The sequence below is a fragment of the Aquarana catesbeiana genome, linkage group LG10, assembly GCF_042186555.1.
Source record: "Aquarana catesbeiana isolate 2022-GZ linkage group LG10, ASM4218655v1, whole genome shotgun sequence".
In the NCBI taxonomy this organism is placed as follows: domain Eukaryota; kingdom Metazoa; phylum Chordata; class Amphibia; order Anura; family Ranidae; genus Aquarana; species Aquarana catesbeiana.
Window position 1 is genome coordinate 216,453,265 of NC_133333.1, and position 21,059 is coordinate 216,474,323.

At 43.5% G+C, this 21,059-nt stretch overlaps 1 protein-coding gene across 4 annotated transcripts in view; it reads right to left on the reverse strand.

Annotated features, from left to right (window-relative positions):
- ARHGAP32 (Rho GTPase activating protein 32) overlaps positions 1–21,059 on the reverse strand; it is a 352,740-nt gene that overhangs the window by 254,192 nt on the left and 77,489 nt on the right. For all 4 annotated transcript variants that reach the window (XM_073603297.1, XM_073603299.1, XM_073603301.1 and 1 more), the window contains one exon: positions 18,247–18,348. The gene's annotated coding sequence lies outside the window, so the exon portion shown is untranslated. The remainder of the gene's footprint in view (positions 1–18,246; positions 18,349–21,059) is intronic.

The window sequence follows — 21,059 nt, forward strand, 5'->3', positions numbered from 1 at the left end:
AACTGATTCAGCATGGAATCTGTTCACAGAACCCTACCGATCGGAACGGATACTGTCAGTGTGTAAGGGTCCTAAACTTGGGTTTTTCTTTGCCTTCTAACAGCTTAGAAACACTTGCTGTTTATTTATAACAAAGGCTGGCAGGCTGGGAGAGGAAGTACAGAGAGAGGCGTTGGGATTTTAGTGCTTCTGCTGTGCTTTTTGAGGATGAATATCACCACAATACCTGCAGTTTCAGAGGTCAGTGAGGGCTTGTTTTAGGCCTCATCCACACAGGATGTATTGCAAACTCCTAGAAGCCTTTCCTCCTTGCAGCAGCGTTTTTCAGAAAAAAAGGCCTGAGCCCTGGTTCACATTGATGTGATTTGGCATGTAATTTGACAAATTGGCAGTTATTGCCCACAGTGGAACCGTCCGAACAGGTGCGATGCCAACTTTGCGGCACCACACCGATTCCCAAAAGCAGTTTCTGTACTACTTTTGGCGATTTCAGGTGCGATTTCAATAGACATCTGTGCAAAAAAAAAGGCACATATGTATCTGAAATCGTCAGACTGACATGCGGGAATGAAATTGTACCAGTTCAGCTGAACTCGCATGATTTCAATCCCGCAGCAGTGTGAACCTGAGCATTTTCAGGTCATAAAACGCTCGTAAAACGCCAGAAAAAAAGCCTGAAAAACGCCCAACAAGCAAAATCCAATTAATTTCAACAGCACCTGTTCACATCTGAGCTTTTTGTCACCTGAAAAAACACCCTAAGACCCCTTTCACACTGAGGCGCTTTAGCGCTAAAAATAGCACCTGCAAAGCGTCTGTAAAGCGACTCTCCTCTCAGTCCAGTGTGAAAGCCTGAGTGCTTTCACAGTGGACCGGTGCGCTGGCATCTTTGAGGCGCTGGAGAAGCAGTGTATACACCGCTTCTCCAGCGCCCCTGCCCATTAAAATCAATGGGCAGTGGCGCCAAAGCGGCGCTTTGCGGGCGCTTTTAACCCTTTTTCGGCAGCTAGTGGGAGTTAAAAGCGCCCTGCTAGCATCTGAAAAGCACCGCAAAAACGACGGTAAAGCGCTGCTAAAAAAAGCGGTTCTTTACCGCCGACGCTCAGGCGCTGCCAGTGTGAAAGAGCCCTAAAGAACATGAGCTTCTTTGAGGTAGATTACAGGCATTTTTCTGCCTTTTACACTGGTGACCTGAACAAATTTACGGTAAAAACGCTGTAAAAACGCACAACTTTGAAATGTTCAGGTGTGAATACAGCCTAAAGCTTTTACAAGCTTTTAGGCAGGTTTACAGGCTTCAAGGAGCTTGGGCGTTAATTAAATTGGCTAGAATAAAATTGTATTCTGCCTGTTGAAATGAATTAGCGCTCAAGCGCTAAAAGCGCCTAGCAGCTTCAAGCATTTTTTCTGACAAAACCTTGCTGCTCTTGGACACACTGGCAATGGGTTTTATTGTCCTGCCTCTAAAAGCCTCTGTTTAGAGGCAGGAAAAAAAATGCCTGCTGCCCATAGAAGCATCTGAAAAAACATCCAGTGTGCATGAGGCTGCATTCACACCTGAGTGTTTCAAAGTCGCACATTTTTACATTGATTTTACAGCGTTTTTACTGTGATTTTGTTCAGGTCACCAATGTAAAAGGCAGAAAAACGCCTGTAATCTGCCCCAAAGAAGCTCATGTTCTTTTTTGAGCTTTAGGGCATTTTTAAGGCGTTTTGCTTCAGGTGACAAAACGTTCAGATGTGAACAGTTGCCATTGAAATGAATGGGATTTTGCTTGTTGGGCGTTTTTTCTGGTGTTTTACAAGCTGAAAACGCTCAGGTGTGAATGCAGCCTCAATTTTACCGTATTTTACTGTGTGTTAAATACTTTAATGTCCATTGTCTGGGCACATGTCCACTTTAAGTTTATAGTTTTTTTTTTTTTTTTTTTTTTTTTTTGCTAAAATCTAGTTGCCTCCTGAAACAGATATTTTTTTCCCATAAAACATTTGTTAAATTGTGCAGAAACTCTGCAGAGATGTGTACATAAATACAAACTTCAGGTCACGGTTTTGTGATGGACTGACAGCGTATGGAAAGACGCCTGAGGAATTTCTATAAAAAGCCTGAAAGCTGAATAGTTCTGAAGTCACAATTAAGAGGATTTAGGAATTACCATGAGAAGTGGGCTGTACATTTTCTTGCTGGTTATTAGTGAATGCTGCAGGATGAGATGCAACCTGTCAGCTAAATGATTCTAACTAGGTGACTTTCTACCAGCATAGTCTTCCATTACACCCAATTCTGCTACACCCAATGCTGCTACAATGTAAATCAATCATCACATGATCCATCATACAACAAGGTTAGCACTAGAGCAAAGATTGGCAGCTTTGTCAGTCCATAGTCTGATGGAGTAACTACCTACTTTGTAGCTTACTAAGAAATGCCCATTGACTGCATTGAGCGGACAAGGCAGACCTCTGATTTACCTGTCTTGTAGGGTTATGTGAGTGGAGGGGGTGAGAGATGGGCAGTTCTATGGAAAGTTAGAAGGGGAGATGCAGAGTTTTGGGGGAGAAGATGGCCAGTAACATGTGGGGTGTAGGAGACAAACGGTTCTATTAAAAGGGAAGAGTGGTGCTAGGGAGAGGTTAGTGGGAGATGACCAGTTCTAATAAAAGGGTAGGAAAACTAGTTGGGTAATATTAGGGTGAAGGTAGAGGTAGATGGGTGGTTCTATGGAAAGGGGAAAACTAGGAGATGAGTGGTGCTATGCAGAGTAGAGGGGGAGGATATAGAAAGTAACATGGAAAGGAGGAGATAGGCAGTGCTAGTTAGAGGGGAATGGGGGGCGATAGGTGGTTCAAGGGGAAGGGAAACAAGGTAGAGATGGGTGGTGCGATGGATAAAAGAGTAGATGGGCGGCACTAACAAACACTGCCAGCGCTATTCATCGCAGAGGGAACAGTAGCCTATACTGACTGGTTGTGTAGCTTCTCTAATCAACTGCTCGCTTCAAAATAAAAGCTAGCTGGTGGCATTTGGGAAGTCCCATAGACATGAGAAAACAGCTGGTTTGGATGACTTCAATCTCATATCTATGTGAAAGCAATCAGCAGACACTGTAGCGCTACTAAAATCAGAAGGTTCCAGGATTCATGTTCTAAGAGCCAGTTAATTCCAGCATGCAGTACGTGAAACTCAGCATTCCGTGTGCGTTTCCTGCACCTCGTTCATAATGCACGCCACTTGCGATCTGCAATGAGTGTCAGGGTTAACTTAACAACACCCCAAGTGCAGTTCGCAAATGGAGTGCATTTGTCTGCACCGGACTGCATGATACAGTAGTAGGGCATGCACTACTTTTGGTGCGGTCCGGCGCAATTTCAGCCCATTCAAATTACTACTTACTGCACATGGATCGTGTGTGAATCACACAGGAACGCACAGCAGAAAGGCTGTTGTTGACCTCATTTTGAAAATGTTTATTCTCTGACCTCAATATGGAGTCACTGATGAAGATAAAACATGCAGCTAGTGAATTCAGAGAAATGGGGGAACTTCTGATCTGCATACTTCTCTGGGTAGATATAAATCAAATGATTTTTTTTTAAAAATCCAAAAAAAAAAAAAAAATCACTATTTTCTCCCCTTTGATCTATGGCCTTGTTGAAATTCCTCACCTGGAATGTCCGGGGCATGAACAATAAAATTAAGAGATCTGCTATATATTCCTCCCTTAAAAAACAACGAGCTGACATAATAGTCCTTGTTGAAACCCATATAGAAGGATGCCTACAGATGGCGCTCAAGCGCCCTTGGATAGGATGGGCATACCACTCTCCTATACCTCCCACTCCAGAGGTGTTACCATTCTTATAGCCAAGTCTACTCATTTTGAGCTCCGAGATTCTAAGGTTGATCCACTGGGTAGATATGTATTTCTGCATGCTGCTATCTATGGGAAACCAATCTTGATAATGGCATTATATATACCTCCATCCTTGAATTCCTCACTTCTATCTGAAGGTTTTGGCTTCATGGCAGTGTACCCCGCAACTCTGGCTATTTGGCTGGGTGACTTTATTATGACTTTTAACCCTAACCTTGGCAGACTACATGTTGATTCACCCACACCAACCCCACCTCAGCCCACTAGGTTTGCAAAAATTAAAGTGGGAATCCGGCGACCAATCTTTTTTTTTTTTTCAGGTCATTGAGAAACTTTGCTAATCCCAAAATAATACTCACAGTTTGGGTGTAATATTTCCACCTCTGTCTGTTTTCGTACTGAAGAATAACTTTAAAAATGTGATGCTGGCTGTTTCCATCTTGCTTGTGGGCATGTGAAGCCCACAAGCATTGATTTCCTGGGTGCGGTGAGCGCTGTTCATTCACAGCTTGTTCACAAGCATGATCATTGTTCCCGCATTGAATCTTGGGAAGCCTGACACTAAGCTCCCAGGAGACAGTGCGGCGCCGGGGAAAGGCAATAAACACGCCTACTCCCATGGGAGGAGAGACAGGAAGTGCCACAATAAAGTACAATATAAAGGTAATTACAGCGATAAAAAAAAATTTTGTGCGGCATTTGAACATCTATGCAATTAACTGAAGGGGTTAAGATTAAGTTAAAAATTTGAGTGGAACCCCGCTTTAATAGCTAGTTTTAACCTAATTGACATATGAGGGTTTATACCCCCCCCCCCGATACCCAGGCCTTCTCATGCCTCTCTTCCTCGCATCACTCCATGTCTAGAATAGATCTCATCTTAATCTCCAGCTCATTGCTGCCTAGATTACAGGACGCAGGCATCTCCCCGAGATCATTCTCAGATCCCAGTCCTTGCTGGGCCACGCTAGCATTGCCATATAGCCGCCCCCCCATTATGTGCAGATTAAACCCCTTCTGGCTTACATTTCTGCCTGAAGACAATGACATCCTGACTGATTGGGAGCGCTACTTTAAGGACAATGAGGGGACTGCCCCCTTACACATAGTCTGGGAAGCCTTCAATGATAATTATTAATCTATCTTAAATAGAAAACTTAGTTTATTCAGCATGAAATGGAGCTTAGTTATGTAGCATGAGGCTGTATATTCTGAAACATTTACATTTTTGGTAAACTCATTCAATGAATCCAAGCTCTGCAAACTGATATAACATGCACTGCATTGATGCATTCACACAATGTCACAGTAACCATGAGATAACACAAAGTTCAAGAATATTCCTTGATCCCATTGTTTTGCAAATATATGTACACTACAAACTGTATGATTGAATCGGTTCTGATATCGCTGTTTTACTAACCTGACAGCTTATTATTCTAAATAGGAAACCTTCATTTTGTTTGCAAATATTAAAGATTCTAACTACCAGCAGGAATAAGTCCTTACATTTAAAGAGCACCTGTCATTTCAGATCCATCATGGCAGCGCCTGTTAGCGGGCATCCACTCACCTGCTGCCGCTACGTCCCTCACCTTGTTGTGTCACTGCCACATCACCAGCCTTCCCATTAAAGTGAATGGGACTGTCAGGGAGTCATCAGTGGTTCTGAGGAGGAGCCGCTTCGGGACAGAGATGACAGTTGCTCTTTAAAAATTATTATTTAAATCGAGTTGACTTAAATCAAGCCGTTTTACTAGTGATTTAAATCAAATCCACCCTGATACTTCTTCCAGGTCACAGTCATATTCTTTTTCCCACTGGATTGAGCATGCAAGGTGGGGGGGAGGGTTTAGGAAGATGGATTTCTCAGATAACCAATAAAATAAGTGAAGTGGACAGATACAGCAATGCTTCTCCAGTCCAGTCCTCAAGCACCCCCAACAGGTCATGTTTTCAGGCTATCTGTTGTTTTGCACAGGTGATTTGATCAGTTTCACTGCCTTAGTAATTACCACAACCGTTTCATCTGAGGGAAATCCTGAAAACATGACCCGTTGGGGGTACTTGAGGACTGAGGTTGAGAACCACTGCTCTACAGAAATGCCTTAATTCGAAAATGAAGAATTGAGTGAAGGTTGGGCTCCCTGTATGTATTTCAATGTTCACTTCTGACTTGAATGAATCTTTAAGGCAGGGGTTGGCAGCCCATCGATTGTGATCTACCCATTGAACATGGGCAGGTGACAGGTAGATCGCAAACACGTTCCTGCTTTGCTGACCCTCTAATCCAGGGATCACTATATGGCGGACCAAAATCCAGTGTGTGTGTGGGGGGGGTGAATTGAATGGGGTAGAGGACACTGCTAAGGGGGGGGGGGGGGGGGGGCCGAGGACACTAGTCCTGAACTTTTCCCTCCTATAGGCAGATGCAATTGAATAAAGCCCAAATTGACTCACATTGCGGTCTCTCCTTCTCCTAATCTGAGTGCTCCTGTACAGGACACTACAAAAGGATAATGGTCAGCCAGTTGGGGTTCTTATGCTAGTTACTGTAAAAATACAATGAATAAATGTAATGAATACATAACTGGTTTCAAAGTGTAAGCTTAGCCACGACGGAGTTAGAACCCCTGGCAAGTTTTTAGTGCTATCCAGGGCTCTCTTGCAGAAGGACAAAAGAATTGGTTTCCCAGACCCCAGAACCATTTCTCTTTTCATATCTTGTTATTAATCTGCTTTGACAGCAGTACCATTTATAAAATGCAACCATCTGAAAGTATGGCAATTGCTGAACATGAAAAAACAAATCACAAGCTTCAGTAAATGTTTTCTACATAAAGGTCCAATTAGGATCTGAATTTAGCAGCAACAATTCTGTCAATGCAAGTGATGAAAAAGCAGAATGTTTTGTGATATTACACGTTTTCTTATGTGGGGACAACTGCTGCTCTGAAAAGCCATGTTGATACAGCAGTGATTGTAATTGCAAGTTTATTTAATCCACTCCAGTCAGGAAAAGCACTTTAATGTTGCCGTTTATACAGCGTCTGATTATGGTTCAGGGGCTTTTTATATGATTGCACGTTGTAGTAAGTGGATGAAATAGTGGAATGAGAGCAGAAGCCAGGTAATAAGCAGGACACAACCAGAAATCAGGTCAGCAGGGAGAGAGAACAGGAAATGGACCCAGTCACAATGGATAATACCATACCGGCATACAGGTCACCAAAACAATGGAGAAAAGCTACTACAGTCATGTGTGATGAAACCAGGAGGGGGGGACTGAGGGACTGTACTATGCAGTAAAGGGGTTATAAAAGAACTGCACCATAGGACTGAGGTACTACAACAAGAATGGGAAGGGTCACAGGAGGACTATACCGGATGTAGAAGCGTGACTGCACTATGGGGAAAATGTGCTTGCAAAGGGACTGTACCATAGAGGAGAGGGATGACAGAGGGCATGTAGCATTATGATGGGGTGACAAATGGACTGTACCATAGAGGATAGGGATAACAGAGGGCATGTAGCATTATGATGGGGTGATAGAGGGACTGTAGCATAGAGGAGAGGGATAACAGAGGGCATGTAGCATTATGATGGGGTGACAGAGGGACTGTAGCATAGAGGAGAGGGATAACAGAGGGCATATAGCATTATGAAGGGGTGACAGAGGGACTGTACCATAGAGGAGAGGGATAACAGAGGGCATGTAGCATTATGATGGGGTGACAGAGGGACTGTAGCATAGAGGAGAGGGATAACAGAGGGCATGTAGCATTATGATGGGGTGACAGAGGGACTGTACCATAGAGGAGAGGGATAACAGAGGGCATGTAGCATTATGATGGGGTGACAGATGGACTGTACCATAGAGGAGAGGGATAACAGAGGGCATGTAGCATTATGATGGGGTGACAGATGGACTGTACCATAGAGGAGAGGGATAACAGAGGGCATGTAGCATTATGATGGGGTGACAGAGGGACTGTACCATAGAGGAGAGGGATGACAGAGGCATGTAGCATTATGATGGGGTGACAGAGGGACTGTACCATAGAGGAGAGGGATGACAGAGGGCATGTAGCATTATGATGGGGTGACAGAGGGACTGTACCATAGAGGAGAGGGATGACAGAGGGCATGTAGCATTATGATGGGGTGACAGAGGGACTGTACCATAGAGGAGAGGGATGACAGAGGGCATGTAGCATTATGATGGGGTGACAGAGGGACTGTACCATAGAGGAGAGGGATGACAGAGGCATGTAGCATTATGATGGGGTGACAGAGGGACTGTACCATAGAGGAGAGGGATGACAGAGGGCATGTAGCATTATGATGGGGTGACAGAGGGAGTGCACCATGAAGGAAAGAAGGGTAAGAGGTGAACTACACCATGAAGCAGAGCAGTGACAAACAGGCTGCACCATGGAGGAGAGGGGTGACAGGAAAACTGTGCTATGAAGGAGAAGGGTTACAAAAAGATTGCACCGTGGAGAAGAGGGGTGAAAGACGGAGAACATAGATGAAAGAGGACCTGTACCAAGGAAGAGAGGGTTTACAGAGCGCCTGTATCATGGAGCATAAGGGGATGATGGGGACAGAACCATGAAGGAAAGAGGAGTGACAGAGGGACAGCACCATGGAGAAGAGGAGCAATGTGGGACAGCACCATAGAGGAGAGGGAAGTGGGAGGAGAGGGGGCGCAGGGGCAGTACCATGGAGAAAGTATCATAAAATTGAGGGCTAACAGTTTACAGTACCATGGAGAAGAGAAGTGACTGAACCATGGAAAAGAAGAGTGAAACGGACTGCACCACCGAGGAGAAGGGCGACAAGGGATCTGCGATATGGAGGTGAAGGAAGTGCCAGACAGAATATACCATTGAGGATAGGGGTGACAAAGGGCCTGTGCCATGAAGAAGTGGGGTGACAGAAGGTCTGTACCATGGAAGAGAGGGGAGTAACAGGGGACTGGATCATGAGGGGGGTGGGGGAATAGCACTATGGAGGAGAGGAGTGACAGGGGGAGTGCACTATAACACCAAACAAAAAGGATATACTACTGCAGGCCCCATTACCTTCTAAGCATCATGTCAGCAAACAGTGTTTTATATATAATATAAAATCTACAGGGAGATATAATAGGGCACCGCTGAACGCTATCACGTCTGTGCCTCTCCCAGTCCATAGAACTGAGGACATTATTTACTCCCCTTCCCAGATGCCATATACATGAGATCTGGGTGATTGGCAGGCACCACCTGCTGGCATTTCCGCTAAGCGCTGTGTGTTATCACTGCCAGTTTATACACCCCCCTACATTGCTGCCTTCAGCAGACATTTGTGGAATTTTATCACAAATCTGTCAAGACTCCTTCATCTAATAATCCATCCACCAACACTGCATACAATTAGTCTTCTAGAAAGTGAAACGCACCTGTGACAATCATTATGGGAGACACAGATAAAGGAATGGACCCCAATGACACTTCACATCAACACCTTTCTAGGCTGCTACAGAAAATCTTATCATTACGGTTTCTTCATATATAAGGGCCAGTTCACACCACAGAAACGCAGTCTGGATGCGTTCTAAATGCTTTTCTGCATGCGCGTTTTAAATGCGTTCCAGTGCGTTTTTGATCCAGTCCAGTGCATTTTTTTGCCCCCTCCTTCCCATTTCCCACCCCCCCCTTTTTTTTAGGGCCAGTTCACACCACATGCAGTCCAGTGCGTTTTTTTCTGCATCAAAAATGCATAGAAAGTAGCTTATATAGTTTTTAATGGCAGTTCACACCAGTACATTCCAGTTGCAGAAAAAAAAGTAGAACGTGCTGCATTTTTTCCTGCACTGGACTGTATTGGAACGCACAAAAATCCCTGGATAAAAAACGCACTGGAACACACACATGTCCTTATTTAGGGCTAGTTCACACCTCAGAAATGCAGTCCGGATGCTTTTCAACATGTGCGTTTTTGGTGCTTTTTTGATGCAGTCCAGTGCATTTTTCCCCCCTCATTTTTGGTGTGTTTAGGTGTGTTCCAGTGCGCTTTTTACAGCGTTCCAGTACAGTAAAAATGCAGCATGTTCTACTTTTTTTTCTGGAACTGAAAAGCCCTGGAACTGACTGCACTGGTGTGAACTATGCCATTAGAAACCATATAACCTACTTTCCATGCATTTTTGATGCAGAACAAAAACACACTGGACTGCATGTGGTGTAAACTGGGCCTTAAGGTTAAGATAAAAGAGGGGGGAAAAAATGTGCTGGACTGCATCAAAAACGCATCAAAAACACGCATTCAAAAAAGCATCTAGAACACATCCTTACTGCGTTTCTATGGTGTGAACTGGCCCTCAACCTTAACCACTTAACAACCGGCCCATAGCCGAATGACGGCTGCAGGGCGGTTGCTTAACTCTGGGAGGACGTCATATGATGTCCTCTCAGAATTCCCCTCTCGCGCGCCCCCTGGGGCGCGCACCCGAACACATCCGTGACCGCCGGGTCCTCAGGACCCGGCGCATCACGGATCCCGGTAAATGGCCGCTGATCGCGGCCATTTACCATGTGATCGCGCCGTCAAATGACGGCGCGATCACATGTAAACAGACCGGCAGCGTCTGATGACGCCGGTTCCTCTCCTCCCCTCCTGTGTACCGATCGGTACACTGTGGAGGAGAGGGAGATGGATGGATGGCTGCAGCGCTGTGGGCTGCTTGTGTAGTGCCCACAGCGCTGCACAGAGACATCCAACCATCCATCCATCCATGCTCAGCCATCCCCACTACTCTGCAATACTCTGCTATGCCTCACCTTACTCTGCAATACCCCAATATTACTCTGCAATACCCCCACATTACTCTACAATACCCCCACATTGCTCTGCAATACCCCCACATTGCTCTGCAATACCCCCACATTACTCTGCAATACCCCCACATTACTCTGCAATACCCCACAGTACTCTGCAATACCCCGCAATACTCTGCAATACCCCGCAATACTCTGCAATACCCCGCAATACTCTGCAATACCCCGCAATACTCCGCAGTACTCTGCAATACCCCGCAGTACTCTGCAATACTCTGCAATACCCTGCAATACCCCGCAGTACTCTGCAATACCCCGCAATACTCTGCAATACCCCGCAGTACTCTGCAATACCCCGCAGTACTCTGCAATACCCCGCAGTACTCTGCAATACCCCGCAATACTCCGCAATACTCCGCAATACCCTGCAATACTCTGCAATACCCCGCAATACTCTGCAATACCCCGCAATACTCTGCAATACCCCGCAATACCCCGCAATACTCTGCAATACCCCGCAATACTCTGCAATACCCCGCAATACTCTGCAATACCCCGCAATACTCCGCAATACCCCGCAATACTCCGCAATACCCCGCAATACTCTGCAATACCCCGCAATACTCTGCAATACCCCGCAATACTCTGCAATACCCCGCAATACTCCGCAATACCCCGCAATACTCTGCAATACCCTGCAGTACTCTGCAATACCCCGTCGTACTCTGCAATACCCCCCATACTCTGCAATACCCCGCCATACTCTGCAATACCCCGCCATACCCAGCCATACCCTGCCATGCTGAGCCACGCTCGGCTGTACTCGGCCTCTGTATGTGGCCAGGCTGTGGAAGTCTCACACATGTGGTATCGCCGTACTCAGGAGGAGCAGGAGAATCTATTTTGGGGTGTCATTTTTGCTTTGTGTACATGCTATGTGTTAGAAATATTGTATAAATGGACAACTTTGTGTTAAAAAAAAAAAAAAATACGTTTTAACCACTTCCCGCCCGCCGACTGTCATACAACGTCCTTGACTTTGTGCGGAGATATCTGAATGATGGTTGCAGCTACAGGCATCATTCAGATATCAGCTTTTTCAGCCGGCAATTCCCTACACCATAAGAACGATCATAGTGGCTGTTCCACTGCTTGATCGTTCTTACGGGAGGCGAGAGGGGATGTCCCCCCTCCCGCCGCACTCCGCTGCTTCTACCGACTCACCGCTACGATCGAAGCCAGGATCGTTTTTTTTTTTTTTTTTTTTTTTTTATTTCAGGCTTCCCAGCCTAGAGGTGAGATGTGGGGTCTTATTGACCCCATATCTCATTGTAAAGAGGACCTGTCATGCCATATTCCAATTACAAGGGATGTTTACATTCCTTGTAATAGGAATAAAAGTGGTCAAAATTTTTTTTTTTTGTAAAAAAGCATCAAACAAAAATAAATAAAGTAAAATGAACAATAAAAAAAAAAAAAAAATTTTAAAGCACCCCTGTCCCTGTGTGCTTGCATGCAGAAGCGAACGCATATATAAGTCCCGCCCACATATGAAAACAGTGTTCAAACCACACATGTGAGGTATCACTGCGATCGGTAGAGCGAGCGCAAAAATTTTGGCCCTAGACCTCCTCTGTAACTCAAGACATGTAACCAGTAAAAAATTTTAAAGCGTCGCCTATGGGGATTTTTGAGTAGCAAAGTTTGGCGCCATTCCACAAGCGCGTGCAATTTTGAAAGGTGACATGTTGGGTATCTATTTACTCGGCGTAACTTCATCTTTCACATTATGCAAAAACATTGGGCTAAATTTACTGTTTTGGTTTTTGTAAAGCACAAAACAGTTTTTTTTTCCAAAAAAAAGCGTTAAAAAAATTGCTGCGCAAATACCGTGTGAGATAAAAAGTTGCAACGACCGCCATTGTATTCTCTAGGGTCTTTGCTAAAAAAAACATATATAATGTTTTGGGGTTCTATGTAATTTTCTAGCTAATAAATGATGATTTTTACATGTAGGAGAGAAATGTCAGAATTGGCCTGGGCACTCCAGAATGCCTGAAGGTGCTCCCCTGCATGTTGGGCCTCTGTATGTGGCCACGCTGTGTAAAAGTCTCACACATGTGGTATCGTCGTACTCGGGAGTAATAGCAGAATGTGTTTTGGGGTGTAATTTGTGGTATGCATATGTGGAGTGTAAGAAATAACCTGCTAATATGACAATTTTGTGAAAAAAAAAAAAGTAAAAAAAAAAAACTTGATTTGCAAAGAATTGTGGGAAAAAATGACAACTTCAAAAAACTCACCATGCATCTTTCTAAATACCTTGGAATGTCTTCTTTCCAAAAAGTGGTCATTTGGGGGGTATTTGTACTTTTCTGGCATGTTAGGGTCTCAAGAAATTAGATAGGCCGTCAGTACTTCAGGTGTGATCAATTTTCAGATATTCGCACCATAGCTTGTGGACGCTATAACTTTCACAAAGACCAAATAATATCCACCGATTTGGGTTATTTTTACCAAAGATATGTAGCGGTATAAATTTTGGCCAAAATATATGAAGAAAAATTACTAATTTGCAAAATTTTATAACAGAAATGAAGAAAAATTTATTTTTTTACAGAATTTTCGGTCTTTTTTCTTTTATAGCGCAAAAAATAAAGAACCCAGTGGTGATTAAATACCACCAAAATAAAGCTCTATTTGTGTGAAAAAAAGGACAAAAATTTCATATGGGTACAGTGTTGCATGACTGAGTAATTGTCATTCAAAATGTGAGAGCACCAAAAGCTGAAAATTGGTCTGGTTAGGAAGGGGGTTTAAGTGCCCAGTGGTCAAGTGGTTAAATAAGGACATGTGTGTTCTAGTGGATTTTTGATGCATTTTACAGTGTTCCAGTACAGTCCAGTGCAGGAAAAATGCAGCATGTTCTACTTTTTTTTTCTGGAATTGGAACACACTAGAACTGCAAGCACTGTGTGAACTATGCCATTGAAAACCATATAACCTACTTTCCATGTGTTTTTGATGCAGAAAAAAAACGCACTGGACTGCATGTGGTGTGAACTGGCCCTAATACTGTTTAAACAATGAGAAAAAGTAAATAATATGAAACACTGATTGCATGATGCAGCCAGATGCCCAGGTGAGTCTACACAGCACAGGCCGGCAACCAAAGCCAAGCGGTAAAAAGATTATAAACAACCTAGAATAGGGGGCAATCCAGCAGCCATTCTAGGGGTACCTATGGATTATCACAATGTTATATTGTTTTCAGAAAACATGTGAAATGGATATAGGTTATCTTTGCTACCTGAGGTACTGGATCAATAGGTGATATCCAAGGTGCCAGACTTGGACAGCCCAAAAGCCACATTCACAGAGGATTAATAATGGTGAGATGAACAGACCATAATTCAGAAATAATGGTAAGTTTCTTAATAAAATTGTATTAACATATGTTGGGTTTGTTCTTATGAGAAGGATATATTGTGATCATCTACAAAGCCAAGCACTGCGCACAGCAAGTTTGACAGTCACATACAGTCAGGTCCATAAATATCGGGACATCAACACAATTCTAATCTTTTTGGCTCTTTACGCCACCACAATGGATTTAAAATGAAAAGAACAAGATGTGCTTTAACTGCAGACTTTCAGCTTTAATTTGAGGGTATTTACATCCAAATCAGGTGAACAGTGTAGGAATTACAACAGTTTGTATATGTGCCTTCCACTTTTTAAGGGACCAAAAGTAATGGGACAACTGGCTGCCCGAGTGTTCCATGGCCAGGTGTGTGTTATTCCCTCATTATCCCATTTACATGGAGCAGATACAAGGTCCAGAGTTAATTTCAAGTGTGCTATTTGCATTTGAAATCTGTTGCTGTCAACTCTCAATATGAGATCCAAAGAGCTGTCACTATCAGTGAAGCAAGCCATCATTAGGCTGAAAAAACAAAACAAACCAATCAGAGAGATAGCAAAAACATTAGGTGTGGCCAAATCAACTGTTTGGAACATCCTTAAAAAGAAAGAACGCACCGGTGAGCTCAGCAACACCAGAAGACCCGGAAGTCACGGGAAACAACTGTGGTGGATGACCGAAGAATTCTTTCCCTGGTGAAGAAAACACCCTTCACAACAGTTGGTCAGATCAAGAATACTGTCCAGGAGGTAGGTGTATGTGTGTCAAAGTCAACAATCAAGAGAAGACTTCACCAGAGTGAATATAGAGAGTTCACCACAAGATGTAAACCATTGGTGAGCCTTAAAAACAGGAAGGCCAGATTAGAGTTTGCCAAACAACATCTAAAAAAGCCTTCACAGTTCTGGAACAACATCCTATGGACAGATGAGACCAAGATCAACTTGTACCAGAGTGATGGGAAGAGAAGAGTATGGAGAAGGAAAGTAACTGCTCATCCAAAGCATACCACCTCATCAGTGAAGCATGGTGGTGGTAGTGTCATGGCGTGGGCATGTATGGCTGCCAATGGAACTGGTTCTCTTGTATTTATTGATGATGTGACTGCTGACAAAAGCAGCAGGATGAATTCTGAAGTGTTTCAGGCAATATTATCTGCTCATATTCAGCAAAATGCTTCAGAACTCATTGGACGGCGCTTCAAAGTGCAGATGGACAATGACCCGAAGCACACTGCGAAAGCAACCAAAGAGTTTTTTAAGGGAAAGAAGTGGAATGTTATGCAAAGGCCAAGTCAATCACCTGACCTGAATACGATTGAGCATGCATTTCACTTGCTGAAGACAAAACTGAAGGGAAAATGCCCCAAGAACAAGCAGGAACTAAAGACAGTTGCAGTAGAGGCCTGGCAGAGCATCACCAGGGATGAAACCCAGCGTCTGGTGATGTCTATGCATTCCAGACTTCAGGCTGTAATTGACTGCAAAGGATCTGCAACCAAGTATTAAAAAGTGAAAGTTTGATGGATGATTGTTAATCTGTCCCATTATTTTTGGTCCCTTAAAAAGTGGGAGGCACATATACAAACTGTTGTAATTCCTACACCGTCCACCTGATTTGGATGTAAATACCCTCAAATTAAAGCTGAAAGTCTGCAGTTGAAGCACGTTTTGTTCAATTCAGTTCAAATCCATTGTGGTGGTGTATAGAGCCAAAAAGATTAGAATTGTGTCAATGTCCCAATATTTATGGACCTGACTGTAACTCAAACATCTTTACTCCACTAGCTCTCAAGTCTCCAGCATTTCTCTTGAATACCTCTTCCCCTTCTCTCTTTCTGGTTGTCACTTTAAAGCTCCATTCTGGGCAAAAACTATTGTTTTTACCAGAACGCCTTCCTGTCCAACTCTAACCCATTATATTAGACTTTTTTCACCCTTACCTTGTGAAGCCAGACTCTCCATACCTCCATTGTTGTGCATCTTTACCTCAATCCTGAGAGGACCATGCCACAGACCATCCAGTATGAAATGTCCACATTAGGCAGGCACTAACATGGACACCCAAAGAGGGACCGGGAAGTAAGAGAGCAGAAGGACAGGGGTCAGTGTCACATGACCACAGCCACAGGTAAGTAAAAATGGCCTATAAATTAGGTTGTTGTTGTTTTTTTTTAATATAACGATTAGGCGAAGATAGCGGGAGGGTGGGTGAAGATTTTATCCTGGAGTAGGGCGTTATACACTCCTCCAAGAATTTTCTTTTGCTTCTCCCCTTTTCTAAACCTTCTTTTCTCTCTCATGATCACTTCTCAATGACTCTTAATATTTTTCTTTGAAACCTCACTATATATGCAATCAATCCTTTCTCAAGCCTCTAACTCATTATACACACCCAGTAAAGGAATAAAGCCTTGATTCATAGTATCTCTCTCACACCATCTGATATTCCATCAGTGTTCCTTTTTACTATATAATTGCCTGCTTTAATGTTTCTGTCTCTTCTTCAATACACTAGCACAGCCCCTGGTCACAATGTTCATTTATGTATGAATCTTAAAGTGGACCTTCCCCCCTTTCACTAAAGGTCACAGCTGCATTCAGCTTTTTTTTCCCCTTGGTTGAACCGGATGGACCTGTGTCTTTTTTCAACCTGACTATGTAACTTTACATGCTGATATGAAATCATCTTGCGTTCATTAGTTAAAAACATTTTTTGCTTACTGTTTTGACACTTCCTGGTTTCTTTAAGGCACTGGTGATGTCAGCCTGGCCTTACAGCTGCACCCTGGGAAGGCAGGAGGCAGACCCAGAGTTCTAGGCAGCCTTCCAGGAAGTGAGGGGAGCTGGATTCATCTCCCCTTAGAAAAATGACCCTCATGAGAAGAATGTAAAAGGAAAAAAGGAAAAGAAAAATATGATAATCAAAGAATAAAAAGCCTGCAATTATCTATAGGTATCTATTTGTAGATTGCCATTACTAAAGATTTTTAAGGGTGTCTTTGCTGTAATCTTTATGATAAAAGGGGAGTTTTTCTTTAAAGGGTCAGTCCACCCGAAACTTAAAAAGTGTGAAGAGATCCATGTGGTTTAGGCTTGCAGTCTGTACACCTACTGTGCCCATTATGAAGAGATTTTGCCTGATGTTATTACCTTTATCTGTATAACCACACTACCTAAATATCAAGTTCCTGATTTCCTGCACACCAAGATATGATCTATATGAGTCTACACAGGAAGTGAAGTCATTGCACATAGGTTAAAGTGAGTTATGTTTCCCAACACACATCCTAGCAGTGGTGGCTGGTGGTATATATATTTGGGGAGGGAACAATGAACCCCCCCCCCCCCCGGGTCAGTTACCAGCCCTGCACTTACACCATCTATGTCTCCTCCTTGGCATCATGGCGGCTTCCGCATCTCCTCCTCCTAGGCCAATAGGATCGCTTCTCCTTTTGACCAATCAGGAAACCAGTTCACGATTGGCCGGGAGGAGAATCAGGAAGACAATAGCGAATATTCGTTCACTATTGTCACACAACTGGGTGGGCTCAGGGCTCTAATAACGTGCTTGAAAAAAAGAACAAAAAAACCCATTGGAATCCATGGATAGGGGTGCGGTGCATCTGCGCCCTGCATTACTGGCTGCCACTGCTTTCTAGTATACACGAGTGCCGCCACTGCAGACAGTGGAGAGGAGCCAGGAGCATCGGCAGGAGACCAGAGAAGAGGAGGCTCGAAACTGCTGTGTGAAAAACTATTGCACAGAGCAGGCAAGTATGACATTGGTTATTTTAACAAAATAAAGACTGAGCATTTAATATCACTTTAAGCATTGGCATCCTCCCAGTACCCATGTCACCAGTGGGATTTATATTCTGGAAAACAAACCCTCGCAGTATTGATGTCTTATCCCTTGCTATTACGTGCAATACCTCATCACTCTGTATTTATTCACAATCTTGTGCCTCTGTTGCATGACTGCATTTTTCTGATTACACACAGTGCCTCATACCTTTCTATTGTACTCCTTATCTTATAACTCCAAGGTTATGCAGGCAGAGTTCGCTAACAATTCAGTATATCGATATATTCAAGATGTTTTTGATGCAGTTTTACCTACCTTATTCCCTTGATCCCCTGGCAGCCGGCACTCTCGTGTCTATTCAAAGCTCCAGGATGTGGGCATCTCTTCAGCAGGGCGAGTCGCACAGAAAAAAGGAGCCTATGGGACCGAGGGGTATGGTAAGTAAAAGTGCTTTAATGTTCCCCGTGACAAAAATTACCATTTTAATTTTTACAGTTCCCCTAGAGTTTATCTTTAATACCAGCACACAACTAGCAAATGTAATCTATGGTACATGGATAGAAAAGCACATGTATGATACAATGGCGGATATGGTAGATTATATGAAGAGCACACGTCTTGGTCACATTATCAGCTGTTCACATGATGTGATGTGTTCCTGTGTCACTCCTGGAACAATCAGCACACAGTGAGCTCTGGATCTGGGAAAAGCCTAATAACTTGTGACAGGGAAGTGCTGAGATGCTAAAATGATGAATGCAGAAGAGAAAAGCGGGGATGGCAAACATGCCTTTTGTTTCAGAAGAGATAACAATAATCGTGCCTTGGAAACAAATCAGGATTGGAGTTGTAAAAACATTGCAAGGAGACAGATGGGAGTATTTCCTCCGAAGTTGGAAGGGATCGCGGGCTGTGAATAATCCAAAGCGGAGATTCTCAAACTTTTTGTTCTTTAAATAATGTCCTTGCAAGCTTAATGCCTGACCTCACCTAATTTATGCATCATCAGTGAAAACTAAATCTAAAATAAGAGACAGCTTTAAATGATTACTCATTGCATTGCATTTTCAGACATAAAATTACACAGCCTCGCACATTCAGACTTAGGAGGCCAGCCTCTCGCAAATTCAGACAAGGGAAGCCTGCCTCACACATCCAGAGAAGAGAGTCCAGCCTCTCATATCCAGAGAAGAGAGGCCAGCCTCGCATATCCAGAGAAGAGAGGCCAGCCTCGCATATCCAGGCAAGAAAGGCCAGCCTCAGACATTCTTACAAAGCCTAACACACATGAACAAAAGGAGAGGAGCTTCAAGCATCCAGACAATGGAGGCCAGCTTCACATACCTAGACTAGGGAGAGAAGCCTCTTACTAATCTAGACAAGGGAAGCTGCCTCACACATCCCTACAAGGGAGGCCAGCCTGCCATATCCAGACATGGGAGGTCAGTCTCATGCATCCAGACATGGGAGGTCATCGTCATGCATCCAGACAAAGGATGTCTGCCTCACACATCCAGACTGCGGAGGGCAACCTCTTGCAAGTCCAGACTAGGGAAGACAGCCTCTTACAAATCCAGATAAGGGAGGCCACCTTCATACATACAGACAAGGGAGGCTACCTTCATACATACAGACAAGGGAGGCCACCTTAATACATACAGACAAGAGAGGCCACCTTCATACAGACAAGGGAGGCCACCTTCATACATACAGACAAGAGAGGCCACCTTCATACAGACAAGGGAGGCCACCTTCATACATACAGACAAGGGAGGCCACCTTCACACATCCCGAGAAGAGAATTTAATCTCACACTTATAGACAAGCAAGGCCAACCTCAGCTAGCCAGACATGGGAGACCAGCCTTACACATTGAGGAATGTATTTCTAGAGTTCTGTCAGCACATCCAGAGCTGTGTGCACAACATTTTATATGCAAAAAACGCTTTATTTATTCACCACAAATGGTCTATTCACACCACAACCTTTGAGGTATATTGTGTTAAGAAACTCAGCGCATGAAAAAAATAAGTCCTGCACAATTTTCACAGCACAAAGACTAATCATATCTGTGGTGCCCTATAATTTTGGTGTATTGAAGTGCACTGCTGATGTGTGTTGGGGTGCAATTGTCAATAAACTGCAATGCACCACAACAAACATATACAGTATACTGCCATAACACATATTATGCTACATATTATATTGTGCGTTGTGGAATGAACAAGCCTTAAATGTGTAAATGTTTCCATAATGTACAGTAAACTCAAAACAAAAAAAGTGCGCACTGAAGTGGACAGCATTTTGTTACGGCATTAAACATTTAACCATTTCTACCACAATGTATATTGTACTAGATTTATTATTAGATATTTGAATATATCATTTAAAGATAGTTTAGCAAGCAAGAATTCCCTCTGTCAGTTATAGCTTGATTCTTACCCAAACACTAAAAGCAGAACTTCAGCCAAAATTAACAAAAAAAATAGCCCATTAGAACAGAAAAACAACAAACCCAACCATACTTACCTAATGAGTAAGGCATATGTTCCATAGTTCCGTGATGCTCCCCCCGCCTCCCGATTTCCCTTTCCCCCTATTTTTCTATCTCCTTTATATGACCCCCCTCCAAATACAGTATCTGTTATTTGCACACCTGTTGACTTTCCATATGGACCCTGAGGTTATGTATTATTAACCTCTCATTGTCCTATGTTTTCTAGTTTGGATGTTGAATGACTGCTCTTATTCAGCAGGTCTGCACCCCTGGCTCAAGTCAACTATGCTTTGCACTTGCTCTGGATTTGTTACTTTGAAAAACAATAAATACTAAAGGAAAACAACAAACCCAGCCTTTTACTGCAATATTCACCTTCAATGCAGAGATTTCTCCCCAATTCCTTTCCTTTTTGCCACTAGATGTCCCCAATCTGATGGCCAGCATCATTCAGAGCACTTCCCCCAACCTATGACTGGCCAATGAAATGAGAAGCACAACAGTGATGAGCTCATCTCTTTGTCAGTCTGCTTTCTTAAAGCGGTTGTATGCCCCATACACACGAGCGGAATTTCCGTCTGAAAAATCTTGGATGGTTTTTCCGACGGAATTCCGCTCAAGCTTGCCTTGC